The sequence below is a fragment of the Ceratotherium simum genome, chromosome 5, assembly GCF_057802395.1.
Source record: "Ceratotherium simum simum isolate JZ-2026a chromosome 5, ASM5780239v1, whole genome shotgun sequence".
NCBI classification, from domain to species: domain Eukaryota; kingdom Metazoa; phylum Chordata; class Mammalia; order Perissodactyla; family Rhinocerotidae; genus Ceratotherium; species Ceratotherium simum.
The window spans coordinates 7,361,176-7,385,403 of NC_141904.1; positions in this window are offsets into that span (position 1 = coordinate 7,361,176).

Sequence of the window (24,228 nt, forward strand, 5' to 3'; positions counted from 1 at the left end):
TTAGACCTGCTATAAATAGAAACTGCTTAAAAGGTGTTATTTAGTACTTTCCATTATGCAGCTGTGTATTTAAATCATTTAATTTTGGCATCTAATCCAACTCCCAGTCTCCATCAGAGACAAATAAGAAACCATATGTGAAGGCATCTGTGGAAATCTTCCTTTTATTTATGGCAACATTAAAGTAAGACTCTGATGTCAGTTACTTAACAATAATAGACGTTCCTTTGCACCTATAGTGCTGGGTTACTTGGGCATATCCCTCAGTGGTATCTTATACCTACTGCTGTTTGCTTCATTATATACAGATGCACAGCAGTGGAGATAGTAATAGTCTTTCTTAATTAAATAAAGCTAAATGTTAATTAGTCTAAAAAATTGATTTATTTTCAGTGCATGGAACTTTTCATCCTGGGCTTCTTGCTTTTAAAGAACAGGTTCTATTCTCATTTAGAACTTTACATTTTCCTCTTTTATTTTGGGTTTGTGTTTGGAGTCTTGTGGTGGGCTCTAATCGTCATAGAGAAATTATAGGTCTACAGATGTTTTCAAGATGTTCCTCTGTCAGTAGCAGATTATCCCCTGTAGCAAAATCTCATTAAAGTGCAATTTACAGAGCTCTGCTGATGTTGCCATCAACCAAAATTAAAGGCATTAATTTTTCAAAGTTCACAGAAGTCCTTACATAAATGATGTAGCAGTTTGCAAGAACAATTTACAGAAGTGTTATTTGCAGAATTAACCTACATTAACAGAACAAATGTTGTAAGGGTGGAAGAAAGGGCTGGGCAGTGAAATTGCAGCTGTTCCCATTTTATATTAGGTGCTTGATATAAAGAAGTGTTGAAATGTAACAATGACTGCTTGCTGGGTGAAAAGTTGAGAAGGGAAAACAGGAATTTGAACCACCTCGCTGAAGAGTTAAGTTTACGATAGACTGATCACCAGTTGGGGACACCCAGTGAGACCTTAAATTCTACTTTGAAACATCTGTAGTCAATATCTTTTAAAATATTCTCATTTAGAGAATGAGTTTATGTAGCTCATGTTGTGAGTATTTCTCTTCAATAAACTGCCAAATGTTTGAGAATTTATCTGTGCCTCAACATCCTAGCAAAAAGTTATGTGCCTAGTGGTGTTTGTGGCTCAAGAGATTAAGGTGCAACTTTCTCCTGGTAGGAGAGGTATACTTTTTTCTGTCATTATTGTATTTCTTTTCCATATGCCTACTTTTCTCTAACAAAATCTTGACTATTGAATTTAAAACATCATCAGTGAAAATTCAAAAGGACTAAAAATTGCAGAGATTAAAATCAAACCAGAAAAAGGCCTTTCCTTTTGAAGCCATAACTATTTTGCTACCACACTTGTTTCAGAACAGAGGGTATAGTTCTTAAAACTCATTAATCTTTACTAGTCTTTTTCCTTTCATTACATTAGTTATTTTGGCCTGGGTTTGAATCTCATTGTATAAATGAGAGCACTCATCAATCACACCTTGTCTCAGCCACGCTTTCTCTATAAGGTTCACGCTTTCCCAAGGTCCCAGGGATGTCTTTTTTTTATTTCAGGAAATCTGTGTGATGCTCGGTGGTTAGAGCGAACTATTGGGATGATATCTGTGCTGGGGCAAGTTTGGTCTTGACAGTTCACGTCAATGGCAAACACAAGCTGTTTCTGTTTAGCAGCCAGCCGTTGAATGAGAAATTGTGTTCCTAGTGAACAGGTGTGCGTATCATGCAGTCACCCCACAAATGCCCTTACAGCCGTGTCAATTCTTGTGGTTTGACTTGTTTCATGCATGCCAGGCTCCATTTGCGTAGTCTGAACTTTGTCTGGGTGCACACCCGGTTTGATTACATAGTTGTTTTTTTTCCCTGTGAATCTCAATAAGTTCATGGACTTTTGTCAAGAAATTCACCTCTGGGTGAGTTACTATGATAAATGTGTCTTTTAGAAATCTTAAAAAATATTCAACAAACAACACAAATACAAAATTTTAAAAATATAATCGAACAGTATGAAAAATCAGAACACTGAGAGAAAGTTGGAAAGGACATGTTTGCTTTTGGTGGGTATGAAATTTAGGAATTTGCTAATAAACTCTGCTGTTTTGGGAAAGTTTCCTATCTGAAGATGACAGTTCTTCAAGGGACCAGGTGGAATACATGTGCATTGGCCTTTCTGTTGAGAATTTCAAAGAGGATATCAATTATGTTCCAGAATGATGGGGCCATCTGTTAACCAGGGACTGATTTCAAATCATCAAGTATTGGTAGGAACATTAAGCCTTGCTAATTTGCGTAGTATCATTATCTCTAATACAAAAAATACATTTGGGACAAAGTGAAAATTCTCTGGTCCATTCAAGTATGAAGATATCGACTTGGATACAGTGCAAACCCTATAATATTTACAACGGGTAAAGTCTACAGATATTACTCATATCTGCCTTGACATAGTGAAAGCAGCAGTTGTTACTTTATTATCTCATAGACAATAATTGTGAGAAACAAACACAGATGGACTATGAATTTGATTGACAGCCCTAAGGCCTATTCAAAAATGTTCTTGAATTTTACTCTAATTTTTCCTAGGTTATATGTCACATAAGTTGTTTCAGCAATCTACAAATACATGGTAGATGATTCCTTTTTTGTAATGTTATTGTGATAAGTAATATGCTCATTTAGATAAGGTTTTATACTTTGCTTAAGGTGACTAGTCTATGGAAATATTGGCTGAAAAATTTATTTTAATTTGTATTTGATAATAAATTTTCCAAACTCATATAGGACATTTCATTTAAAGAAATAATTGACCAATAGAAATATTAAGAAATCTGACACAATAGGTATATGCATCTTTATAGTCACACATCTAATGCATAATAATAATTACATAGCATCAACACAACAGAATTTAAATTTCAGATATTAGTAGTTTTATGGATGATTTGAGAAAATTTACATAGTATAATAATAATTCATAAAACAAATATCTTTTTTAAAAAGTTGCAATTAACAAAGAAAACATTGGAAAAATACACTTTTATTGAACAATATTGAATGACATATTCACAATATTACTAACCATTGAGTGCAGCCTTTGTCCTTTCATTCACAAGTGGAGAAAAAATGTTTTTTATACTTGATTGGTTAAAATTGAATTCCACTTCAAATAACAGATTCTGGAGGCTCTATATTTAAGGAAAGATTATTTGAACTCATCCTAGACTTAACTCACAATCCCTGGAGTTAACTAATAATTTGGACAATTGTTAAGCCTTGCAACTTGTGCAGTGTGACCTACAGACTTTCTCTGCATGGGCAGCATGCGCAATAGTTCAGCAACCCCGCTGCCAGTCTGACCTGGCAGTACCTAACCTAGTTCTCTCTTCCCCTAAGAGTTGGTCTTTAACCAGCTTCTTTCCAGGTCATCAGATTCTTTCCAGCTGTTCTGTCCCGGGTCCTCTTTAGAAGATCCTCTGTCCAGACTCTCTTAATATTTTACCTTAAGACAATGGATTAAGTAGGAAAGGGAACTCAATATGTATTTGTTTTGCAGAATTTGGTCAGAATCATCCCTCCCCTTTGAGGATTATTGTGGTAGAAATGGACATACACATGTTAAATGATGAAATGAGCAGGTGAAATAATATGTCTATTTAGGCAACTGGTTATTTTTCATAATCTCTGGAAGTGAAGCATTCACAGTGGGAGGCATCATAGTGCAGTATGCAGACAGACGTGGGTATGAATCCTCTCTCTGCCCCAGAACTAACCATGGGACTTGAGGAGTCAACCTCTGAAAGGCTGTTTCTTAACTGTAAAATGCGGGAGTTAACAGTATTTACCTCATAAGGTTATTGTGAGGATTAAGTCAGAACGGTACCTGGCACATAGCAACCACTCAGTGAATGCCGGTTAAAAAGACTTACTGGCTGTTTTCCTTAGGTAAAGAAAAGTGAAGATAAGCTTTCCAGCTCATGGTTTACAAAACTAAAGGGAAGAACTCAGAAGAATATGTAAAAAAGGGAAAGTTTCTCCCTTGGTTTCACACATGCGTGATCTCTACTGTTTTTTGAAAATGTCTAGTTAATTTGCTTTCAGAAAGCTTTTGTAACATGCAGCATAGAGGACAGCAGACTTTTTAAGAACATGTTTTTTCCCCCTATGTTTTTGGAGCCCAGAAAAATAGATAAAACTGCTATTCTCCATTCAGAGAACTTCAGGAAAAGCTTTTTGTAACTTAACATCTGGAATGAATTAAATACTCTGCTTTTTAAATTTTGGTCAGAGAATTCTTAAAAGCTTAATGACAGAAATATCCATCTAAATTTTAAAAATTAGAAAAGTTGGTTTTTAATAATCTTGAGACCTCTTCCAACCCCTCCCCACCCCCACCACAAATATCAGTTTGTGGGCCTGAGAGTAATTCCTTAATCTACATCAAGGTCATCTTTTATTTATTTTTTTGGGGAGGAGGATTGGCCCTGAGCTAACATCTGTGCCCGTCTTCCTCTATTTTGTATGTGGGATGCCGCCACAGCATGGCTTGATGAGTGGTGTGTCTGTCCACACCCAGGATTCAAACCTGTAAGTCCTGGGCCAATGAAGCGGAGTGCATGAACTTAACCACTATGCCACTGGGCTGACCCCAAGGCCATCTTTTAGAAAGTATTTATGCTTCATGTGAATTAAATCAATGAATGTTTGTGTCAGACACAGTGATGAAGATGGTGGAACCCAAAAGTTGATAAGGATCTTCTCCTTAAGGAGAGGGAAAACTGACATGTGCGTAACTAGAGATCAAGCAAAATAAGGAGATTCTATAAGAGAGATGGAGCTGAGTACTATGCAGAGGGGGACGGACTCACTGAGGCAAGTGGTGGCAAATGAGGTGGGCCTAGACGGGAGCACAGAATTTCATCAGGGGGACAATCATGGTGGCAGGACCTAGAATAAAGAGGCATAAAAGCACATGATGAGTTTTATAGGACTACAGATAATAAAGTTTGAAATTATTATAAATCATGAGTACATTATATATAATGTATTTTGAGGCATTCGACCAACACTAAAATGCATTTCTTCTTCCCCAAATACTTTCTCATTTTTTTTGCATGGGTATGCAAAATGATCATACATTCAAAACCTTTATGTTGAAAAAAAAATTAATTAGTTGCCCTCAGTCTTTATAACTTTCTTTGTTTCCTCTTTAGTGCTATCTGTAAAAAATTTACAGATAAATAGTATATTGATTATAATAAAAACCATCAGTTATTTATCTTCTTTGTACATAAACATGCAGTTATATATGAGAAAGAAATAGAGAAAGCAATTATTTTCTTGGACATAGTAAAAATACTGTTATATGTAGGGAAATACTTTGTTATGTGTAGGGAAATACTGAAGGTTAAATTGACTAATCTTTTAAAAAATATGAAATCAATTATTTCCTACAAATTCATTAGAAATTTGGACTTTCACAATTACTTAATCTCTTAAAGATAGCAAAATTTAAAGTTTGTATATTTGAAAATCTTTAAGGAATAAATAATCTATTGCAGTAAAATTACCTAATGTATAAAATTAAGCATGCTGTCATCTTTAGAGTATATTTCAAAAACTAAATATGGATGCAATGTAACAAGAGTGATGAATATATTACTTTGGAAACTATTAATATTTTTAGGAATATTCCAGAAAAACTGTTTCAGAACAAATGTCTCTTTCAGATACGAAAGTTGTTTAACACGCTTCGTTGTACATGTAAGCTTTAAACAGTAAGTGTTTTTACAGAAAACTCTTAGAATTAACAAATAATGAAGGCATAACACATCATCTACTGGTTACTGCAGTTTCAACACCTTTTTCTTTTCTGTAGAGTGGTAACTAACATAGACACTTTCTTACTCCCTAATTTCTATAAGTTTTTTTTGTGTGTGTGAGGAAGATTAGCCCTGAGCTAACATCTGTTGCCACACCTCCTCTTTATTTTGCTGAGGAAGATTGGCCCTGGGCTAACATCCGTGCCCCTCTTCCTCCACTTTATATGGGACACCACCACAGCATGGCTTGATAAGCAGTGCGTAGGTCCACACCTGGGATCTGGGCCTGTGAAGCCCCGGCCATCAAAGTGGAGCGTGAGAGCTTAACCACTATGCCGCCGGGAGGCCCCGGCACTTCGGTATTTAAAGGTGTGTGTTACAGTACTGGATGCTGTGGGGACAGCAATAAACAAAGCAGGCATATGCCATTTTTTATTTTTATTTTTTGTTGAAGATTGACTTTAGACATTTTTTTTTTATTGTGGTAACATTAGTTTATAATATTGTATAAATTTCAGATGTACATCATTATACTTCTATTTCTGCAGAGATTACATCATGTTCACCACCCAAAGACTAATTACAACCCATCATCACACACATGAGGCATATGCCATTTTTAAAGAAGAATCTCTCTCTTTGTATCTATAGATCTAGATGTTAAAAATATCTTGATGATATATATGGAATATCTGGATCATATTATCTATCTATAATAGGATACATATATGTATATTGGGATTTATAAATATATTTTATATATATTTGAATCACATATATTTATATATCTGGATCATATATCTATGTATCTATATCTATTCTTTAAAATCCAGATCTGTAGATATCTGGATCTCTCTATATGATCCAGATATATATTTACATCTATATCTATTTCTATATATATAGCTATAGAACCAGATATATGACTATACATAGAGATCTATCTATCTATCTATCCATCTGTTGATATAGATACATATATAGATCCAGATCACATAACTGTAGATATCTATATATATTCTTTAAAATCCATATAGGTATATCTCCATAAGTTTCTACAGAATTAGGTTGTATACGTGTGTGTGAGTGTGCGTGTGTTTATTTCAGCCTTTACCCCTCCCCCACCCCGCAGTGTCCTGACAGTAACTCTTCTCCCTAATGACCAATGCGTGGCTTCTGTGACCTCTGCCCGCACTTAGCTGGGGAGAGTGGCTAGACAGAACGGACTCCAGGGAGGCTTCGTGCTTCCTCCCTTTTCCCCTCTCCATGACTTCTTTGCTCTCCCCCTATCCTTTCATTTTGACCACACGGTCTTTGGTGAGGGAGTGTTCAGCTTTGCCATTTCCTGCTTCCAGTCATTGTGGCCTGTTTTATTAGTAAGTAAATTGTTAGGAGGGTAGTGCATAACATAACCAATGAGGTGTGACCTCTCCTGACGCACCTCTGTTCACTCACTTCCAGAGCTGTATCTGATGAGAAATCGTTAGGAATAGTCTAGCCAGCACTCCGTGTAGTATGACTATTGTATAGAATCAATAGAAGCTCATCGACCGTGTGACTTCCTGTGCTGGGTAACGTGCTACATGCTTTGTGTCATTATCTCATTTTGTGCACATAAGTCCATATGGTAAGTATTATTCTCTTCTTTTTATAGATGAGAAATATGAGGTTTACAGAAGTTGAAAACTTAGTGGTGGTGTCGGGAGGGGCACTCACATTTGAACCCATGTCTGTCTAACGCCCAAGACCATGTCTGGAACCACCAGGCTTATTGCCGCAATTTTGTTTTATTTAAAAGTCTATGTTTTTCCTACATAATAACTTAATGGTATCAGGATTATGAAATATGGAACTTTAGCTTATGAGAAACAGATGTTTGAGGTACATGACCACATGTCCACTGGAAGACTCATTTCCCCCCACATTTTTCTTCAGTGAGCTATCATTTGGGAAAAAAAAAAGACACTTTCTCACTTTGTTATAGTTGAGAACATTTTAAAGATTTAAAAGACAGAACATGTTTGTAACAAAGGATTTACGATAGAGGAAGCAACTGGTTTTCAGAAAATTTAGGTTACAAATTAATAATAACAATAATGATCCAGTACCTTTCCCCTTAGCGGACTCAGATGATTCATACAATGTGAAGGTAAACATCATTTCACCCCCTCCCCAGCCAGAGCACACAGACCAAGCAACAGTGTGAGCTGGCTGGAGCATGCTTGCTGTGCAGCCCTGGTGTCTTTGAGAGCTTCGTGTTGCAGATGTCAAACCTGATTTAATATTTAAACATCTAGGGAATAAAAATTTGGGTTCTTGTTTTGCATTTAAAAAAATGCTAATTGAATAAATAACAATAAAGGCTTTCTATTTTCAATTACCTGGGCTCTATAGAAATTAATATTTATTGTTCTATTCGTTTAGAAGTATATGTATCCACTAGCTTAATTCGAATTAGCATGGGTGCAATAATATATGCATGCATTGAAGTGTAGGAATTTTTATTATTAGAATAAGTCTGTTAGTTTTTAGACAAAAAGAGTTTTATTCCAGGGACTGTTTAAATTTGGTTTCTTCCCCAGCGCTTTCTAGCCTGACTGGTGCTTCTGAATAAAAATAAGGATTAATTAGTGTGAAATTCTGTTTGAATAATAAGATTTCTGGGAAAAGAATTACCAGATTAGTTTACATATCCTAGTCATTTGTAAATTGTTGTAAATTGTATGATTCCCGCAGAGGAACTGAATTTTTTTTTTTTTTTTTTAGTTCCAGCGGGATTCATTTGCTCAGCAATTTATTATAAAAATTTGGAGGAGGTTTTATTCTTGGTCTTTGAGATGACCTCTAGGCCTCCTGTGGCTTTTGCCTAAATCAGGCTGTGCATATGCTAACTTCTTAAAGGACCATGGGAAGCCAAGATCCCACCCTGAGGTGGAAAAGAGCCTTGAAGCCACTTCTGCATGCAGGTGACTCCAGACCACACAGGAAATTCCCAGGGAAATGACGGCGTCACAGAAGCAGCCCGAACTCTATCGGTGCCTTCTCTTTCCTTCCTGCCAACATTTATATCCTGTCCTATTCTTGGCACACACTCCCAGCTCTTTAAATCTTCTCTGTAAGTAGGATTTATGGGAACACTTGTGAACTGGCAGAATCCTAATCCAACTCCCAGTTTCTTTACCCCTTAAGGAGGCCAAATTAACTTTCCTTGTAGTTGCAGAACAATAATCCCAGTTTCACCATAGTGGAATCACATCACTTCATGTACAAATAAGAGGCGGCAGGTGAGTTGGAAAAAACAAAAGCCTGGACTTGAGAAGATCCAGGTTCTGGTATGGCTGTGCTGGTCACTAGTCCTAGCCTGGTGACCTTGAGTCATCAAGTCACTGAACTCAGTTCAGTGATGCCTCAGTTTTCTCTCTGTTAAAATGAATCACATTTCAGAGCTGGAAGACATCTTGGATTAAAGGAAAGGTCATAGATTCAAGTGTCTAGACTGAGGAGCTGTGGGTACCATCTGAAACGGGCCTGGGGAAGGGTAACAGGAGGAGATGAGGACTGTAGTCAACTGGACACAGTGCCCAGTCAAGGAGGGCTGGTAGCCCACAGCTGAGTGTTGTCACAGGAGAATCTGCCCAGATTTGACCGACCTTTAGATTTTTCAAGAGAAGATTATAAATCCAGATTTGTTGTGAAATCGTCTGATTTCTAAGTGTTCTTCAGTAGTTGAAAGAAAAACAAGCCCACACCTGCCAGGGGGATTTGGTGTGCAGCCGGTCAGTTAGTGACCTCCTCCTCCAGGAGTCCCCACAGCTGCCTTCAGCTGCAGGCTGTTTCCTCGGCGCTCAGAGGCAGGTGCCCGGTAAGGATCGCTCTGGCCGTGGAGAGGGCTGCTGAGGACATTTGTTGCTTTTCTTCATCTAGTTTGTGGGAGCTTTGAATTTTGAGTCACCGTTCCTTCCGAACTTGAGTAGTGGTGCCAGCAGAAAAATAATTTCCAGGAACATTTTCCACTGAAATTCTGGGCAACTCTTTCTGGTTTAGTAACACATCCAGCAAGTGAACCAGCAGCAAAGACAGCACGCCAGGTGACCCGTGTTCAAATCTCACAGTTGCGTGGCATAGCTGTGTTCTAAAGAGGACTGGCTCCGTAGTAGGCACCTGGAAAACGATACCCCTGCAGATTAGCTGGCAGAAAGGACTTTGAAAAATCAATGTAAAGCTATTTCAGGGTAGGCTTTTAGAAAATAAAAGATAGATGGCTGAAAATCTGTCTTGAGGCGAAGAAGCAATATAGTCTTAAAGAGTTCTGCTCTGGGACATTAACCTCTCTCAGCACCAGTTTCTCCATCTGTAAAATGGACATTATAGTAGCAATATTAATACCTACCTTACTAGAGTTGTGAGGATATGATAAATGAGACAGTGCATGAAAAGCACTTGGACAGGTGCCTGCTGCATGAGCACTAAACAGGTGTTCCTCTTATTTTCCCTGCTCCCTACCCCTGCTCAGACTCAGCTCGGCTTGTCTGGCTGGAGGTGGCATTAAGACAGCTTTTGCTCTGTGCAGATTCTTCAAACATATATGTTGAAAGCATAGATGTATATACACATTATGACTATAAATTGATTGATATCTATAAACAATTAGCAAATTAATAAGTTGTGCTTGTGTTAACATTGCTGTTGTCTACCTAGTGCTTTGTGGGTTTAAACTGAGGATTGTTGTCAGTATTATTGGATGTTTGCATATCAAGATAGTGCTGATTATATTATATTAACATTCTCCCTAACTAGACAATATACTGACATTTAAAAAAATATTTAATGTTATAAGTGCCCATAATTAGTAGAGCAAAGGTCAGTTAAATAGTGAAACCATTAGGTTCAAAACTTAAACGTCAGCAGAGGCACAATCTCCTAATTTGGGGCAATTATCTGGTTCATTGACTTTTCTGGTGACATGTATGTCATGATATATATACAAGGTGGAGCTTAGAGAAGACAATTTAATTAGGTTTTTTTTTCATTTACCCTCATTGCAACTTGCAGTAGTGAAAAATAAAGCCAATGAAGAAGTTGCTCTGCATCTGAACTGCCAAAACGTAAAAACGTGATGAAATGTATGTACGGAACATGCTATTCATTTTAGAAGACCAAGTGAAGACTATTCTTTTCATAGAAGATGTGCTGGCGTTGTTATTAACATCCAGAAGTGTAGTAATCACACTGAAGTGTTTAACAGGGTACATTAAAGTCGGATGCTATAAATTCCGTTGACTCCGATTCTGAGTTTTGAATAGTCTGAATATCCCACTGTAAGTGCACATACTGTAGAGTAGTTTGTAAACAACCTTTAGCGGTTTTTGCAAATGTAGATTCAACTACTTCTCAATTAGTCTTAAATCAAGAATTTAGAATACAGTCCAGTTTGCAATCAACTTTTCAGTTATTAAAAACTACATCATTATCCTTTGTGCAGCACAAAAACTAAACAATAATCCATGGTTTTTCTCTTAATTGATTTATTTTTTGTTTTAAAATAAGCAGTTCTTAAACCAAGTTAGGAATATAACTGAGCACTGAGAAGCAGATATGTTACTACACACACCACAGGCCCTTTTAACTCTTTCTTCTTATTTTAGTTTAATACTGACAGGGTTTACCACAGCTGGTTTGTCCTCTTCGTGACTATCTTTCTGTAAATTTGATGGGTACTCTCTCCACTCGTTATTATCCAAGTACATATGAATAACTGCATTTTTGAAATAGCATTAAGTATAAGGCAATTATTAGTTGAGCATAGTTTAATTTGTATTTCATATTTTATAATTTGTCCATCAATTATATTTTTCCACTAGAATAATTTATAGTTGAGAAGAACAGTAAAATTAGAAGATAAAGGACTGTATAAATTGTAAATGAGACCACATTTATTTTACATACAGGGATAAACCCATAGGTAGATGACAAACAAGACTGGCTTGGAAATTGAGTCCTTTGGAAATGTTAGTCAGTGTTTTAGATTGCTGATCTATGCCAAAAAGTGAATGAGACTATGTTTGGAATGGAATATTTTGAGAAATCAATCTCTACTGTAACCGATTTATCCAGTGCCACCTCTAAAATCTGTAGTTGTTAATAGTTCTGTGCTTTTGCTGGACTGCAATTTCCATGAAGATGAGGACCATCTTGGCATCCTCACTTTGGCCCCTCCAGCCCTGCATGCCCGGCCTCTCCCTCCCTCGCCAGCCTCATCTCCTGTCTCCCCTTCACTACCTGCACTCTAGCCATGATGACTTTTTTCAGCTCCAGAAACTCACTCTGCCCCCTTCTGTCTCAGAGCATTTGCTAACTTTCACTCACCCCAATCAGCCCCCAGCATAAGACTCATTTCCCCTCGAATGTGGCTACTACCATAATTGTCTACCTCTCCTGTGGGAGCGTGAGCATAGTGAAGACAGGAAGCAAACTTTCCTCATTTATGGCTGTGTCCCTCTGCTGGTGTAGTATCCCGCACACAGCATGAGAATAGTATATACTTGTTGAATGAATGAACGAATCCCCCAGCATTAACACAATGAATGCTTGGAAATCATATGCCGATAAGTTGTTATTAAGTGAATATATTGTTTCTAAAATTTTCTCCAGCTCTGAAATTCAAACTATTTTATATAACATGTACTCATGTACAAATGTAATTATATACATTTATATTTACATGCTCATTCTGAGCTCTTAGAGGGCACAGTTAAACGCTCAGGTATAAATGCCAGCTGTGTCACTTGCTGGCTGCATGAATTTGAGCAAATTACTTAAACTTTGAAAGTCTTCTTCTGTAAAATGGAGGTTATCATGCTTTCCTTCTAGTGCTGTGAGCCCGAAGTGGGATAATGCATATAAGGTAGTACTGGCGCGCAATGAGTACTAAATGTATGTCAGTCTCCTTTGGTTTTGTACAATGAATGCTACTGGCAGTAGACTCCCAGCACCTATCAAAATGGCTGCAATATCAAGTCTTCATTGTGGCCGGATTTACTTCTTCTGTAAGGTTACACTTTCTCCAGAAATGGTATTTTAATATCTCACTGGAAATCATAAGAAGGAAGACCTCCTAATATTGTTCACAGTGTAGCATGAGACCATGCTTCTGTGACCTGAGTTACTAAGCAGTTGTGCGACTTTAGCAGAGTAATAGAACCCTTCCGGGTTTCTAGTTGGTTTAAAAAAATGCTTGGGCAAAACAATCTCTGGATGGAAATTTTAAGATTGGAGCTCAAAAGACTGGAGGCCCAGTCTTTCTTTCATCCTGTGGGTGTAATGGCAGGCTTGCTTTTGTCAGTTGGGGCAGGGAGGAGATACAAAGGAGTTAGCTATCATACTACCAGCATTTTACCCAGTGAAATATGAGTTAGGTAAAGCTTATGGCAACATGAATTCTAAAACCCCTCTTTTGATATCTTTTTCATATTGCCAAAGCTCATTGTTATGGATAGAAATTTGGAATACGATCCATTAGTGAACTGGTCATGCCACTTCAGTCTCTCTCTCAACCTATATATAGCCTGAATTTTAGAAAACACTTTTAAGTACTAAGGACATCTTTGATATAACCTAACGTAGTTCTCAACGATGGCTACTTGCTCCCCCCGTAGCAGGAAACGGCCCTCTCAGTCATTCTGTTTCGTATTTGTCGAATGAATGTGGATATGTATAAATGGTAAACAATGGCACATTTAGCCTGAAGCAAAGGGAGATATTCTCAACCAGAAAGTGGCATTTGATTCAGTAAGGGAGGGTTACCCACACAAGTAAGCAAAGCAAGGCAACTAATGAATAAAACATCTTTTTAGAAGGGCAGAAAAGTCAGTTGCACCATGTTAAAGCTGTTGCCAGCCAACATATCTTTTCCCAATAAACACTTGTGAGTCAGATAACTCACGGAGACACTGCATTGGCAAATAGAACTGCTCTCAGGCAACTTATGCCGGGTAGAGAATGCTCACAAATCCTTTGCACAACATCAGGAATGCATCTCTTCTTGTAACAACTTCTCCTTTGAACCACATCATTTGTTTTTGTCTCTTCATGGGAATTCCCAGTCTTTATGTCTGAATCCCTCTTTATCTTGCAGGCAGCCAGGATGCACATGCAGATCAGGAACCCATTCTTCATGGTCCAGGGCCGGGAGAATGCGGACATCCCACCTAGGGTGTGGAATGTGCAACTTCTGCAGAGGAGTTTATAAATATGAAAATCTAGGGCTATGAGAAATCTATGTCTGTGCAAGATAAAACTAAAACAAAACAAAACAGAAACCTCCACAAGTTTATTTATTAAATCACTTCAGCGACAGGGAGAAAATCCCCAAAAACTTGGCCATCAGGAAAGACACAGGGCACATCAGGAATAGTGATTGTCTTCTGAGGACGGAATGAGATGACCTCAGGACCACCCACCCTTGTGTTAGCAGAGCAGACTGAAAAAGCAGATTTTCGAACAGTAACTTGCTGTCTGATATTCCTGGCAGAAATACAAAAACATACTTCCATCTCAAATTTATGGCACCATAATGTATTCCCTCTAAGCTTTCCAGATCGTTCCCATTGCCAAATGTGACAAAGCATAATCACAGCCACTAACAAATTAAATGTTCGGTTAAAGGCGAGCCCCAAAAAAATGGGTAAGGGAAAGAAAAGCCCCCAGATTGGTAATAAATTAACGCCACGTCGGGCTTTCCAGTCAGTGAGCTCACAGCCAGGCCTTTCAAGTGCTCCGTGGTGCCCTGTGATCGACATGGGGGGGGCTCCTCTCCTGTGAGATGGGGCCCCACTACACGCCAATGCTGGACTCAAGTCCTGCTTTATTTAGCATATGTAGCAACAATGGCCATCTTTTAAAAAATAATTGCAAATTATTCTCATATCATACTTTAAAGTAGATCTTATATTTTTTTGTGATACCAAGATAAGCAGCATGCCAAAATATTTTGTTACTTTAAGAGAAATAAGATTTCAATATTTCCCATGTTTATTGAATGAGATTAAACATTTTTATTGTGGAAATTCCCTCCCCCACATGCTAAATGTTAACATTTGAAAACATACTTCTGGATACTTTACTATCCTCCCATTATTCTTTTTTTTTGTGTGTATTAATTTTCAAAACTTGCATTGAATAATAGGACAATTTCCTTTTTGGGGAAGAATGAATTAAGCTAACAAAGATTGAAAACCAACAATTCTGGAGGAAAAAATTTAAACCTCTTTTATATATTTGTGCAAATTTTAGAGCTGGATATGGCCCTTAGAATTTATATATCCCAATTATTTTGTTATAGTTGTAGAAATTGAGACCCTAACATATGAAATGACCTGCTTAAGTTAATCAGTCAAGTTTATTAGTTGACTCTACAACTCAGATACTGGGCTCTTAGATTTAACAATACTTTCTTTTTATATATGATTTCTGCCTATTTCTTATAAAGAAATATGATAAGACTTCAAAACACAAATGAAATAGTATTATCTCCCAAATTTAGAAAGGAAAGGAATAAAACTGCAATGCCATTTTAAAATAGGAATCTATATTTCATAATATTTTTCTTCACTTATTTATTTATTTTTTTTGTGAGGAAGATCGGCCCTGAGCTAACATCTGCCAATCCTCCTCTTTTTTTGCTGAGGAAGACTGGCCCTCGGCTAACATCCATGCCCATCTTCCTCTACTTTATATGGGACGCCGCCACAGCATGGCTTGACAAGCGGTGCGTTGGTGTGCCGGGGATCCGAACCGGTGAACCCCGGGCCGCCATAGCGGAGCACGCACACTTAACTGCTTGCGCCACCGGGCCGGCCGCTCTTCACTTATTTTTAAGATCAGAATTTATTTAGGAGAGAACTCTATCTAAATATGTGTCTTGAATATAAAATATAGGTCAACAAATGTCCAGTACTTGTACTGTGTAGCTATTTGTATAGCTATTATTCACTCTAATAATAATAATGGCCATGCCTTATTCAATAATTTTTTTCCTCTTTTTTATTTTAAAAATATAAAAAAAAGAAGCAAGTTATAGTTCAATTAAAAAAGACTTGAAATACTGTTAGTGATTGATATGAATTGGTTGGTGAGCTAAGAAGTATAATGTATTAAAATTGATCATCCAATTTCACAAATACTGGTGAGTTTTTCCTAGAACTAAATATTGTCACTTTATTACATACCTCAGATATTACACTCTGTACCTGGCATATGAATTAGTCATCATAATGCATTAATCTTGGATAAGGTAGCAAGCTTATTCACCAGGAGACAGAGATAGTAACCTTGCCATAAACATTCACACCGGGGCAAAATGAAATCACAACCAGGCACTTATGGTCAATTGCAAAGAACCATACAAACATAAGGAAGTATTATATTCCTTCTATGCACATATCAGGAACCAAATGACAGTGTTGAATTTCCCTGTGTTTGTCTCAATGGGCAAATAATTAGCAGAAAATTAGTGTAATAAAGAGATATTCTGATTTAGAAGGTTAACATTATGCCAGTATCTCTGGCCTTTATGACTACCTGGGTGCTTGAATGTGTGGGAGAAATCTGTTTGGCCAATGGTTTCTTCTCATTAAATGTCCATGAAGGTTTCCCATACATTTGTCACAGTTTTAAAAATAAGATTTAAAATGTTTATTCTGAATAGACTTAAATTTTCACTACAAATTACGTTACAACAGAAATAATCATTAATTTTGTTACAGAAATTCATATCAAGTTATAATAATTTCAGCCTATCTTTTGTAACTGCATGTTTCTTCTATTGCTTTAAAGCTAATTTAGGCCACATTATATACAAAATTAAATCTTACTTTTATAGCTACACCCTTGGGGTTCAGTGAAAAGGCTTTATGAGCTAGAAATTAAAAGTACTGGTTGAAAATACTATTACATTATACCAGCTATTATTAAGGCAATTTACAAAGTTGGTGCTAAAACTACGCACGTTTTTCATTGTTGGCCCTCATATATTCAGTAAGCCCATGAGACTGTTTGGTATATAATTTGGCAAATAAAATCAATTGAAAAGTAAGTAGCAAATCAATGGCATTTATCACAAAAGAAAATTACACTATACCAACAGCAACATTTATTTAACCCAATATTGTTTTGAATTAACACATTTATACTAAGTGATTCCAAGAAGACATTTGGGTGCTGCGTTCCTCAGCAGCAAATGAATATGGTTTCAACTTGGCAATTTCCTCTTGAAAAATGGGAAAAATGATGAAATTTATGAGTATACTTTTAATAAAATATGTTCCTGACTTTTTAAGACTCTCATATAGTTTCTCTACGAAAGTGTGCTGTGATGTGTACATGTTGTGTTGTATGGAAGTCCAGTGGACCTCAGACAAGTTTAAAATATATTTCATAACTTAGAAAGAATTATTAAATATATGTTCAAGCTAGAAAATATACAGATATAAATTATTCCTTTCAAAAACTTGAAAAGATTAATAATATTTAAATCACTGTAATGTAAACATGCATATGCAAAGATGTGATTTTATCCACTTTAATTTTTCTATTAAAGTGGTTTATAGTTATTCCATATGACTCTGTAAGTCCCTATGGAGAAACGTAAAAAAAAAAAAACACGCTTTGAGACATTCCTGAACTTATTTGTTAAGTGCATCATGAAATTTTTGGTGGTACAAATGTTGTGTTATTTCATAATAAAAAAGCTTTCTATTAAGAGAACAATATTTGACTGCTTCCAGCACAAAAACAAAATGGCTATTAATGTTTTCTGTTGAAGAAAGAACAATTTAATGTTCTACTTGATAAACGATTACATATAACACCCCTCTTAAAGTTTAATTTTTGTATTATGCAGTAATAAGTGGTATTTCCATATGGAGGTATCTTTTTTCGTTTCTTCTATTCACTAGGGTTGACACTTTTGAACAGGTTGTGTGGTAACTACATTGCAGATTAAAAGTAAAGTTGTCTTCCTGCTGTGGCAACCGTCAGGGCTGCGAAGAACCAGGGCATAATTTCAGGATCTGATAGAAGTGGCTAGAAAGGGAGAATGAAAATAATGGGCCTTTTTCTAAGCCATGAGAAGCCAATCTTTTTTGTGAGAACGTGATACTTGTCAGGCCAGAGCAGGGGCAACAACTCCAGTTATCTACGTGCACCTGTCACTGTGTGAATCGTGCCAATACAAGACCACAGGAGACCGTGGGCTTGTGGTGAACTAACCAGAGAAGGCATACCTGCTTAGATGCAAGCAAATTGAGAAATTTTAAAACTACTCTGAGGCCAAAGTCAACACTCCCAAAGGCTGAATTTACCCACTGGGGTTACTGCTTAGCAATCCCTGAAAGTTTAGCATTACTCTGTGTGTGTGTGTGTGTGTGTGTGTGTGTGTGTGTGTGTGTGTGGTGTGTTCTCAATTTCTAGCCATGAATTCCCTAAATAGATGGAGCATAAGAAGGGGCACCATATGAAACATTTCCACACTGGTAGTTCCACTAGATTTCAGAGAAACTGATGTGTTACAAATAGGGTAGAAATCTACCACATGTAGCTTGTGGATACCTGAGTAGATTTTGGGCTGACTAATAGGTAACTCTTGGTGAGGGCAAAATAAAGCATGGGAATGATACATGTTAAAGTAGTGAATTATTGAAAATGTCTATCTATTTATTAGGACAATTTCTATTTTCTCCAAAACACAAGAAAAATGGACTTGTAATTGTTTACTTGGAAAACTGTTTCATTACTGGATTTCCATATTTATAACTCCAGCAAATAATTAATGTAACTAATTTGATTGCATGAAAAGTAATTCAATTTTATGATGTCTACAACAACCAAATTTATCAAGGCCCATAAATTATGGGACTAGAATAAAGCATAATAATATGTGAAATTTCAACTATCTAAAATGTTTCTGTAAAAGAGGATTTGTTCTTATATATTAATTCTTAGGAACATTATTTAATAATTTTATAATAAAACACTGTTGGCTTTTAGTTTAGGAATTTAAATTTGGATATAATTTTGGACAGTTCTACATAATGTTAATAATATGTATTATTTATTTAAAATGTTCTGGCTGCTCCTATTCAAGGAACCATTCATTTGGGGCCGTTAATCCAGGAATTTGCTCTCAAGAAGTCAGATCGAAGATCAAAGCTCTATATTTATGATAAAAAAGAAGATAGCCGTAGAATTAACATTTAATTCCCTAAACAATTATTGCATCCCTAAACAATTAGTTCAAATGCTTTTCTGGTGTCTCTAAATGAACGATTTTAAAATATCACTAATAAGTAAATGGGGGGAAAAGACTACATTACTTAGGAATTTTATTAGGCTGTCAATTTAAATACTCATTCCTTAGGCGAAGTGCAACTTCACGTTTAAATAAATGTATATTAAACACTTCAAATTAATAGCACCAACTCTTCCCTGGGTTATGAATCATTTAGACTTTTCTAGTACACTGTTGTAAAGCACAACATTACTCTACCTTACACTAAATTAATCTAGTATATTAATATCTTTGATTGTAAATTCAATGTTAAGAGGCAAAAGTGTCTGCGATGTGTTCAATAAAATTCAAAACTGCTATACAAAGTAGCAAATTATCACTTTTTCTGTTACAAACAAAAAAAATGTCATTATGTTTCAATATCAAGTATATCAATTGTTTTAAAGTCAATTATTAAAACAACGGAACCTCCAAATTTCCTCCATTAAATGGTCTTTAATATATAGATCATTAGCCAATTAAATTTAATCATTTATTCACACAAGAATTCACAATCAAAATGCATGTGATTTTGTTCCCTACCTTTAGTGTTGTTAGGCTATAAACTATTTTGTTTTATTTTTTTCAGCAGCTCATTTTTGGACGCATCAGAAAATCAAATTATGGGAGAAAGTTGAAATGAGATATTCAATCTGACAAACTGTTCTTTTCTCTTGAAAATCCAGATTTTAAAATTTCAGATTATATTGAACTGATTTCTTAGTTTCAAAGCTCATCTGACACTAACATATTTTAAATTGATAGGAATAATATGACACCAAACCATTCCTGGGGTGCAGGAATACATTTAAAAATTTTAACAACAGTGAACTCTTTACTACAGGACAGATAACACCTATATATTGCTAACTGATTAAGAACAAATATGGAAATAGCATTGAAAGATGAACTAATTATGTAACTGGAAGCAAATTATTTAATTTTAATTTACTGCATTTTAAAATTGAGGAAAGTTGCATTGTTTGTCTAAAATGTTAATATATCACTTTCTGCCTGACCTTTTAAAAATCTGGGTAGAGTGAATACTTAAAATGGATTTGGAGATTGTTCGTCTACTAATTTACCTAGGTTATTTGTAATAATAGCATATTAGTATTATGTTAGTTAAAAGGATCACAAGTAAAGAAATTACAGATAAAATGCTCACAAATGTTTTCAGTAATATTTTCTACGAACTTTATTTTTGTGAACTGTTTCATGTTCATAAGTATACATGGCTCACCAAGTCTACTAAGTGTTTGCTTCAAGTCTGACAGACAGCCAATCCTTTATTAATTAAATATATCTACCCAAGTTGGTTTTTTAAAGACATACCAATGAATTCAAATTAGTTTGTGAAATGTTAGGCAAATCAAATTTGGATTCCCCTGACTTTGAATATCTACTTGTCTAGGTTCTTCCCACCTGCTGTCATGTGTTAATTTTTTTTTAAAGCTTCATCTATTTGCAAAAAAAAGAAAGAAATTGGTATTGTCTTGTGTTGTTTCATCCTAAAGCGAAATCATTTGCAAGAAAATTATAGGTCCCTGGTGTTGAGCTTCTTTGCATATTAATTTTGTTAGCCTTACCTCCTGTGGTCTTCAGTTCTGGAAGGCCTATTAGATGATACACAAGATAAATTTTTCCCTTGTATCTTTGAGCTAGTAGAAAATACATCCATTTTCTCTTAAAATTGAAATTTGCAGTACCAGTCACGCATATTTCCCCCTATTTTACAAATAAAGATTTATTTAATTAAGCATGTTAAGCACTGTAATAGTCAATATTAGTTATATTCCTGTAACTCAAGTTCCTGAGAATATATATTAATGTTAAGTAAATGCAAGTGGGGCACAGTGTTCCAAAATAGTTAATGTGATACCACGAAATGTGAACTTTGAATAAAAGTCTGAAATCATAAGAATTACTTTTTACCAGAAATAAATAATAGTTCAAACAAGTTTATAAAAGCAAATCATTCATTTGTGTTGGAAATGTAATGATCTAAAATAATCCATTTAAAATGGAAATCATCCATTGCTAGCGACACAAGCACGTGAGGATACACTGAAAGGACATGTACTTATCACTTTTAAAATTTCCAGACGTTATGCCTTTGGTTTCTCTTTATATAACATTTCCTCAGGATCTCAAATTAGCTTACACTCTTTAGGTTGATCCTCTTTGAATGGGAATATATTGACAATTCCTAAATTTAACTTAGAAGAATTGAAACCAACTTAAGAGATTAAATATGACAATAAAGAGAGATTATAAGAGAGTGAAATAGTGATTCAGTTTGCCATTAGGACTCTGTTGGAAGTTAGACTAATTAAGAATAAAGACTGTAGAGAGAGTTTCAGAAAGCTTTTCCTTTCAAAACTCAGCCCTGCACTTTTCATCAGAACACTAGAACTGCGCCTGTAAAGGAAGATGAACTCTGCGTGTCTTCAAGAAGAGGCTCAGGGGCTTACCCTCTTTGAGAATTTTGTAAAATTTCAAGGTAAGTTTAGTTTTTGAAATCATTTTGCTGTCATAGGAAGGAAGCAATAAAAATATTGTCACTGAAGTCAAAGGCAATTCTTTTGTGTGTACGTTATTTAAAACAAATCAATGATGATCTGTACTAACGAAGAAGAGTTTTGACCCAAGATTCACTAGATTTTTACATTTGTGTATTTTTTTAACATTATGAACTTATGGATATATGAAGGTGTAATGCTAAGGAGAAAGCAAAGTGCTTTATTATTTAAAATGGTATATCTGATATTGACCATTAAAAAAACTGTGGACTTATTACTAGTAACACTCTCTACAAACTCCTGGAACTCTCCAAGAGTTGGCACTCTATGTAGTCTAAAAAGGTCAAAGTGCAGAGAAAAGGAGAAATGACTGGTGATATAACCTCTTCATCTGAATCTAAGGTCATGTTACTATTACCTTTTGCATGTGCTTTTAAATGTGCTATTACATTGAAGTAAAAATTAAAATGGATTTTGTAATATATGAAATCACATTTCAAAAATCCAACAACATATTTTGATGGGAATCAGGAAACCCTTACTTCTTTATCTAAAATGTATATGCTTTTTATCTATCTTGAGTAGAAAAATGAGAGAACATATCTATTTCAGAGATAAACTAAAACATGGGATACAGAGATGTGTTTAAATGAAATTCTTATTTTAATTAGATATTAGGATTAAGTTTTAAGGCAAATATGGACCAAACACTTGAAGGTGTCTGAAATGAAAATTACCACCTTTTTGTGTCTAAACTTCTAATGTTTTTCATTTTCTAGCTATCAAAATATGCTTTGTTTTCCATTACAAAGCTCATGGATATTAAAATTATAATAGCAGTTTAATAATATGTTGTTCTATGCTCCCTAATTTTATTGCTTTGTTTGCATGACTATTGAAGAAAACATTATCCAGGAAATGATTTTAACCTTTATGTATCTGATCAAAGTATAGAAGTTGGAAAGCAAGGCCATCTGATTAGGAATAGCCTCAACAACGTTGTCCAAGTTTCTTTAGCTTCCTGGCTGGTGTCCTATAACAACAGTAATGTTGGAGGAAGAAGTCAGAGAGTGACGTATGGTGATGTATTCTCCTAAGAAAGATGGTGACCATGGTCCCCATCCTTTGACTTCCTCTGTCGCTTTGCTTCGGAGCAGCCAATAATTTTGCAATTCTAAGTAAATTTAGATTCCTTAATTCATTTGCCCTCTCACTGATTCTAACACTGGGGAAAATGCATGAAATATGTGATGTAATCCCTTGGTTTTTATTAATAAGCAATGTGTATATTTTTGACACATAGAAAGATAACCTTGGCCAGTAAATACCTTTTTTATTTTTAATTTAAATATTTGTTTCATTTAAATTTTAAAACTGCACATTTTAATTTGGTTATTTGCTGCACTCAAGCATATGCTTCTTAGTTCTTTATCTTAAGAAACCTAAAATTCTGCATCTGTCAAGTTTCCTCAGATTTTGCAATAACTGTGATCCTTGTCTGGGCTACTCCCTGTGTGTCATGCTCATTCCTCTTTTCATTACATTCAATGTGTTTGAAAATTTCTCTCATTTTCTGTCTCCAGAACTAAGTCACGTGCATTCCTCAACGCCAACTCAAGCCAGTCTTCACTCACCACAAACCATGTTCCCCTTCTCTTCAGTGTGTATGGATATCATGACTATTTGTATGCTGCTTCATGGTGTTGGATAGCTGTTTTATTTATTCATACTTTATTTCCTCAAATTAAATGCATGTTTCTTGATAATAAGGGCCTGGTCATACAATCGTTAGGTAACAGAATTTAAAATCAAAATGAACCTCCATATTTCCTATTCTATTCTCCAGTGTTCTTTTCACTTTATCATGTTCTTTGATGTTATGGTGGCAACAAAAATGGCATGTTTTTTGGAACATGCTTTACTAACTCACTCATGTTTAATTGTGAAACATCCAATCAAAATAAAAATGTGGCAGCATCCATATATGTCAAAGAAGGTAAATTCCTTCATGTATGTATGTGTACCTACTAGAAGTTTACAAAGTGTCCTTCAAGTGAGTTCAAGAAACTTAAATAAATCTTCTATTTTTTTTATTATTGCCACAGTGTTTAGCAGAAGTCTGGACATAAAAAATAAATGTTTAAAAAATCATTAACACCAGTGTGGTTGTTAATCCATTTTATGGTATCTTATTACTCTATATTTCATTTGATTAAATAAAGTAATAAATACTAGATTACTTATCTCAACAATCATATATATATATATATATATATATATATATATATACACACACTAGGTTCACCTTTATATAGCGTATTTTTGTCTTTCAGGTTTGTTTAAATATCATTGGTACGGAATATTAGCATTGAATTAAAAGATGAATTATCAGCTAAGTCTGTAATTCAAGTTATAGAAAATAGAAGATAATATTGACATTTCTTCCCTTAAATTAATGTAATCAAAATCATGTTTTACTGAATCTAGTTACATTGGAAATTTTTTCTCTTAAAATATAAATGAATAAACATAAACAGATTTTCTGACAA